We start from the raw sequence: 7,500 nt of genomic DNA, 5'->3' as shown, positions 1-7,500 counted from the left end.
GCTCATAATGAATAACTTTTGGGAGTCAAATTTATTACAATTTTGTTCAATTTAATTTTTGAATATTAATTAGAATGCTTGGATTACGATAGGTTTGAGGTTTCTCAGAGATTTTTCATTGTGCTCAAGTAGAAAGAATTTGTATAGCAAACATTTGACGCATGTATACTTACCTTCAAATTTTGTAGTTTTATTTGCACTTAATATTTTCACCATCTGTAATTAATTTTGTTACATAAAAGGGGGAAACTTGGTAGATTTGCAAATTGTTGTTGCACTAATTCTAAAAAAGCAATTGCTCTTGAAACCTGGAGTATCTCTGCTTCCTCCAACACTGTCCTTATCTTTGTAGGGACTTCAGAAACTGCAAGTGGCTGCAGATGTGGTGTCCTACAAATGCCCAACTTCTCTAAACTATGATTCTCAGGAATCTCCTGAAAGATCCTCTGTTTCTATGACAACATCTCATGAACACCCTTTCTGCTTTGCTATTTTTCTACTTTCATTACCTTTTTCAATAAATTTTCTCAAGCTTTATAGATAATGCATACCTACATACTCTATATGTTGGATTCATATCTTTAAAGGTTGTGCTACTTAAATTCATGCCCTGATTTTTATTTATGATAATTATTATCTCTTGTTATCTGCATAAAACATTTAAATTACTACCTAACATTCTCTAATGCCTCATGAAATTTCAATTACCCATACTTTCTCTTTCTTTAACACTCAAGTAGATGCTAATTTTTCACTGCACTTTGAGCAATGTGGCTAACTGAAAATGTGGAGACATGTTACAGTCTCTAGCTGCAATTCTTTGGACTTGCAATGAGTACAAACTTGCAGGTTTTTTTTTTTTAATTTCATATAATTTACTCAAAATGGAAACCTACAAGGGAGATGATTTATAATTTATAATTTTTGATTTGATAGTATGAGAAATGAAAGCCAAACTTATTACCTGACTTGTGAGGACTCTATGATTATAAACTGCCTCCCATCACAGAGAGAGGGAGAGAGGGAGAGTCAGAGAGACAGAAGACAACGTGACTCAAAAATACTTGATGGGCACATAAGCACAGAAGACAAGATGTTTAGGGAAGAGAACACAGCTACCCACTTAAATAATGGCAGATACGTTCCAGTTATACCAGAGGACGTGACCCTAGAACAGTCAATCCCATCTGAGTGGCTCAAATTCTGAGAATGAGCCAGTCAATAACAAGATATAAACAATAATAAATATTTGATGTTTGATGATCTTTGAAGTATATATATAGTAAGATCAGAGCAATATGTACATATGCATTGGAAAATACTCACTTCTACTTTGATTTGAAACTGATTTAAAGGAGGATTCAAAGTTTGAACATAGAGGTTTGAGCACAGTAACAAAATTTATGACCTGCTTAATCTTCGTATACTGGTAGTATGATGTAGAGTGTTTGTTCTTGTCTTGTTTTCCGACCTAGGACATAATTTGCAGCAGCAGGCATTGTCCCTTGGTTTCACTTTTGATGTTCTTGTATTTATTGTTGCTTGCTTCAAATTTAAACCTTCTTATCTGAGAATCTCTGGAAATTCCATAGTGACTTCTGCTTCACTATTATACAGATCCTACTAAGCTCCATGTAATGGCTACTCCTAGTTGCCAACTTGATTATAGCCGGAAAAAACTACAATCAAGAAATGGAGGGAATACCTGTGAGACTTTGGCTTGATTTGAAGTGAGTGAGTCCACTTCTGGTCTGGACTTTTGAGGTGTAAAGAAACACGCCTTTAATGCAGACCTTTAGGAGGAAGGCATTAATCTGTGTCACACTTTCTTTTGGACGCTTACATTAGGACATAAAGGAAGATTTTGTCAAATGCTTTCTCAGCATCTGTAATGTTCATATGGTTTTTTTTCTTTGAGTATGTTTATATAGTGAATTACATGGATGGATTTCCATATACTGAACAATCCTTGCATTCCTGGTATGAGGCCTACTTGATCATGGTGGATGATCCTTTTGATGTGTTCTTTGATTCGGTTTGCAAGAATTTTATTGAGTATTTTTGCATTGATATTCATAAGGGAAATTGGTCTGAAATTTTCTTTATTTGTTAGGTATTTGTGTGGTTTAGGTATCAGAGTAATAGTGGCTTCATAGAACGAATTGGGTAGAGTATCTTCTGTTTCAATTTTGTGGAATACTTTGAGGAGTATTGGTATTAGGACTTCTTTGAAGGTTTGATAAAACTCTGCACTAAACCCATCTGGTTCTGGGCTTTTTTTGGATTGGAGACTATTAATGTCTGTTTCTATTTCATTAGTACATATGGGACTGTTTAGATCGTTGATCTGGTCTTGATTTAACTTTGATACCTAGTATCTGTCTAGAAAATTGTCCACTTCAAACATGTTTTCCAGTTTTGAGTATAGGCTTCTATAGTGCGATCTCATGATTTTCTGGATTTCCTCAGTGTCTGTTGTTATGTCACCCTTTTCATTTTTGATCTTGTTAATTAGGATACTGTCTCTGTGCCCTCTAGTTAGTCTGGCTAAGGGTTTATCTATTTGGTTGATTTTTCACAAAGCAGCCGCCCCTGGTTTGATTGATTCTTTCTATAGTTCTTTTTGTTTCTATATGTTTGATTTCAGGCCTGAGTTTGATTATTTCCCACCTTTGACTCCTCTTGGGTGAATTTGCTTCTTTTTGTTCTAGAGCTTTCAGATGTGCTGCCAAATTGCTGGTGTATGCTCTCTCCAGTTTCTTTTTGGAGGCACTTAAAGCTATTAGTTTTCCTCTTAGGACTGCTTTCATTGTGTCCCATAAGTTTGGATATGTTGTGGCTTCATTTGCATTAAACTCAAGAAAGTCTTTAATTTCTTTATTTCTTTCTTGACCAAGTTATCATTGAGTAGAGTGTTGTTAAGCTTCCACATGTATGTGGGCATTCTAATGTTTATGTTGTCATTGAGGAGCAGCCTTAGTCTATGGTGATCTGATAGGATACAAGGAATTCTTTCAATCTTCTTGTATATGTTAAAGCCTGATCTGTGACCAATTATATGGTCAGTTTTGGAGAAGGTACCATGAGGTGCTGAGAAGAAGGTTTATCCTTTTGTTTTAGGATAAAAAGTTCTATAAATATCTGTTAAATCCATCTGTTTCATAACTTCTGTTGGTCTCACTGTGTCTTTGCTTAGTTTCTGTTTCCATGATCTATCCATTGCAGAGAGTGGGGTATTGAAATCTCCCACTATTATTATGTGCGGTGCAATGTGTGCTTTGAGCTTTAGTAAAGTTTCTTTTATGAATGTAGGTGCCCTTTGATTTGGAGCATAGAGGTTCAGAATTGAAAGTTCATCTTGGTAGATCATACCTTTCATGAATATGAAGTGTCCCTCCATATCTTCTTTGATCACTTTAGGGTGAAAGTCGATTTTATTCGATATTAGAATGGCTACTCCAGCTTTTTTCTTGGGACTATTGGCTTGGAGGATTGTTTTCCAGCCTTTTATTCTGGGGTAGTGTCAATCTTAGTCACTGATGTGGGGTTTCCTGTATGCAACAAAATGTTGGGTTCTGTTTACATACCCAGTCTGATAGTCTATGTGTTTTTATTGGGGAATTGAGTCCACTGATATTAATAGATATTAAGAAAAAGTAATTGTTGCTTCCTATTATTTTAGTTGTTGGACTTGGAATTCCGTTCATGTTGCTATCGTCTTCTAGTTTTGTTGGAGGATTACATTTTTGCTTTTTCAGAGATGTAGTTCCCCTCCTTGTATTGGAGTTTTCCATTAATTATCCTTTGAAGATAATAACCTGATTTGTGAAAATATATTCTATGAATTTGGTTTTGTCATGGAATACTTTGGTTTCTCCATCTATGGTGATTGAGAGTTTTGCTGGGTATAGTAGTCTGGGCTAGCATTTGTGTTCTCTTAGGGTCTTTATGACATCTGCCCAGGATCTTCTAGCTTTCATAGTCTCTGGTGAGAAGTCTGGTGTAACTCTGATCGGCCTGCCTTTATATGTTACTTGATCTTTTTCCCTTACTGCTTTTAGTATTCTGTCTTTGTTTTGTGCTTTTGGTGTTTTGACTATTAAGTGGTGGGAGGAATTTCTTTTCTGGTCCAGTCTATATGGAGTTCTATAGGCTTCTTGTATATACATGGGTATCATTTTCTTTAGGTTAGGGAAGTTTTCTTCTATAATTTTGTTGAAGATATTTACTGGCCCTTTAAGGTAGAGGTCTTCACTCTCTTCTATACCTATTAAACTTAGGTTTGGTCTTCTCATTGTGTCCTAGATTTCCTGGATTTTTGGGTCAGGAACTTTTTGAATTTTGCATTTTCTTTCACTGTTGTGTTAATGTTGTCTATGGTGTCTTCTGCCCCTGAGATTCTCTCTTCTATCTCTTGTATTCTGTTGGTGATGCTTGCATCTATGTTTCCTGACTTCTTTCCTAAGATTTCAAACTGAAGAGCTGTCTCTCTTTGTGATTTCTTAATTGTTTCTACTTCCATTTTTAGGTCCTGGATGGTTTTGCTCAATTCCTTCACCTGTTTGTTTGTGCTTTCCTGTAATTGCTTAAGGGATTTTTGTGTTTCCTCTTTAAGGACTTCTACTTGTTTACTCATGATCTTCTGTAATTCCTTAAGGGATTTTTTTTTTGTTTGTTTGTTTCCTCTTTAAGGGCTTGTACCTCTTTACCTGTGCTTTCCTGTATTTTTTTAAGGGAGTTTTTCATGTTCTTCTTAAATTCCTCTAGCACGATCATGATATATGATTTTAGATCCAAATCTTGCTTTTTCAGTGTTTTGGGATATCCAGGACTTGCTGTGGTGGGAGTACTAGGTTCTGATGAAGCCAAGTAGTTGTGGGTTTTTGTTGGTAAGATTCTTGCGTTTGCCTCTCGCCATCTGTTGATCTCTAATGTTAGATGTTCTTGCTGTCTCTGACTAGAGCTTGTTCCTCATGTGTGTCTGTAAGCCTGTATCAGCACTTCTGTGAGATCAGCTCTCCTCTGGTAAAACCCAGGCGCAGATGGCTGTGGATCAGTTGTCCCTCCTGAGTCCTGGGTTCAGAGCACACCCTGTAGACAGGATCTCCACTTGCTGGAAAGGTGCAGAGAGGGCTGTGGATCTGTTGTTCCTCCTAGGTGTGGTCTGAGTTATAAAGGATCCTGACCAGGCTGCCCTGCCACTTTGAGGCCTGTACCACCGGGCTGGTCCCGCCTTAGAAAATCACTGGAGAGAAATTGGAGGGTCTCACCTGAGTCCCTGAGTTAGAGCACTCTGTGAAGGCAGGCTCTCCACTTGCAGGTAAGGGGCAAAGAGGGCTGTGGATTCACCTCTGTCACTCCTAGGTATAGACTGAGGTTGAGAGGATCCTGTTCTGGCTGCCCTGCCTCTTGTGAGGTCTGAGCCTCGCGAAAAATATCTTAATAATTTATTTCTAAGATTAAATACCTCAAATTATTTTTTAAAATGAGCATCTACAGATGGGAGGTGGTGGTGCACGCCTTTAATCCCAGTACTTGGAAGGCAGAGGCAGGCGGATTTCTGAGTTTGAGGCCAGCCTGGTCTATGTGAGTGAGTTCCAGGACAGCCAGGGCTAAAAAGAGAAAACAAAACAACAACAACAAAAAACAACACAAACACACAAAAAAGTGAGCATCTATTATGTCAGGCTCCACACACACCTTGTCACTCAGCACTTCCACTCACAGGCTTCAAGGCAAGCATAAGGAAAACTGTATGTTCCCCAAAATTTGAAAGTTCATATTACTATCACATCATATCATAACCAAAACTAAAAATAGCACAAAGCACATTAATTGTTGAACAATAAACAATCAAACAATAGAAGACTATTCGTCTATGGAAAGCACGAAAATATCATTAGGTTGCATAATAGGCAAATCCTTAAAAAGTCTGTGAAATACAAGTCATCTGGACCACATATTGTAAGATCCATATGTGAAATGTCCAGACATCAAATGTTTACAAAGAAAAAAAAGATGATAGTCACCTGGGATTGTAAGGCTTGGGGGAAAATAAGGAATCACAGTTAAAAGTCTACAGGGTTTCTTCAGAGATTATTAAAAATGGTTTAATATCAATGTGGTGATTATGGTTATATAACTCAGTGAGTATCTTTAAAAACAATAAGTAATATGAGGTATTGGTCACCAATGTGATAAATTCATCCTCAATGCAAACAATTAATGAGAACATAAATCCTTGCAGTATTATGAAGTGCTGCCACTTAGCAATCCAAACACATATAAATAATGTGTAAATTAACATAGAGAAACTGGAAACTAACACATTTTTTATCAAAGTGATGAAACTAAAAATATTGACAATAATTCGGTACAGATGAATTAACCATCTCATAGCTTTTATCTTCTATCTCTGAACACGAGAGTTATCAAATTTAATGTACCAAACGCTTAGAAAAACTGACTTTCCAAGTTATGTGGCTGGTAAGACAATATGGAAGAATCTTGGTTCAACATAACCTACTTTTTTCCCACCCTATTTACCCTAACCTCTGTCCGGACTCAGTCCTTGCAACTTCCTGCCTTTGCTCCTTCCACTTCCCAGGATCCATCAGATATCTTTTTCAGTGTCTTCTCCACAGCACTTCAGAACCTTAGCTAAGTCTGTGATGATGACTTACTGTAAATGATCATAAGGGGTCACAGAAAGGTTGCTAATATTGCTTAGGCCAAAAAAACCAAACCAACAGAAGCAAAAAAAACCTAATATTAAACTGAAACCAAACTACAGCTAAAAATCTATTGCAAAGATAATATATTCTGAAAGGAATTTATTATGGTCAAGAATGAATATGCTTTGTAAGTATCTAAACTTATTAGTGTGAAATCTCTGTTGGATGAAAGCTTAGAAACTAGCACTTAACTCCTTGTACTGAACATTCTTCATCTTCAGTTTTGGGATTCATAGATAAAACTCAAATGAAGGAGATGTAGACAAACTTCTAATTACACACATTGGTGATTGTTAATTCGTTACTATAGATACATATTTTATGTTATTTGATGGGAATGTATCTTTTCAAATTGCTATGGACACAGGGGAAAGGGTGTGATGTGGATGATCTGTTAATGCACATGAATAATTCTATTAGATTTAATAGTCTGCAAGGGAATTGGATACTTTCTACTATTAAGGAGGAAGAAAATATAGTTAGATGAGGCCTACTTATCCAGGCTATATCCATCTTCCCTCATTTTACTCTAAGATTTATTTTTTTAAAAAGTTTTATTGCATTATGATGAGAAAAGTTACATGATTTCAATTTATCTGAATTTGTTAACATTTAAAGAGATATTTTAAGTAAATAGAATTAAATCACATTCTTGTTTCCCTTTTGTACCACTGCTCCTCCCAGAGACCCCCGTTCACTACCTACAATATCTTTTTGGTCATATTCCTTAAAATTTATAAAATATTATAACAATAAAAATAAGTAT

At 36.2% G+C, this 7,500-nt stretch overlaps 1 protein-coding gene across 2 annotated transcripts in view; it reads right to left on the bottom strand.

The window, feature by feature from the left end:
- Positions 1-7,500, bottom strand: part of Exoc4 (exocyst complex component 4) — a 750,249-nt gene that overhangs the window by 510,092 nt on the left and 232,657 nt on the right. The gene's annotated exons all lie outside the window — the stretch shown is intronic.

The sequence above is a fragment of the Mastomys coucha genome, unplaced genomic scaffold (genome assembly GCF_008632895.1).
Source record: "Mastomys coucha isolate ucsf_1 unplaced genomic scaffold, UCSF_Mcou_1 pScaffold20, whole genome shotgun sequence".
NCBI classification, from domain to species: Eukaryota; Metazoa; Chordata; class Mammalia; order Rodentia; family Muridae; genus Mastomys; species Mastomys coucha.
This window is presented reverse-complemented; position numbering and strand designations above follow the sequence as displayed.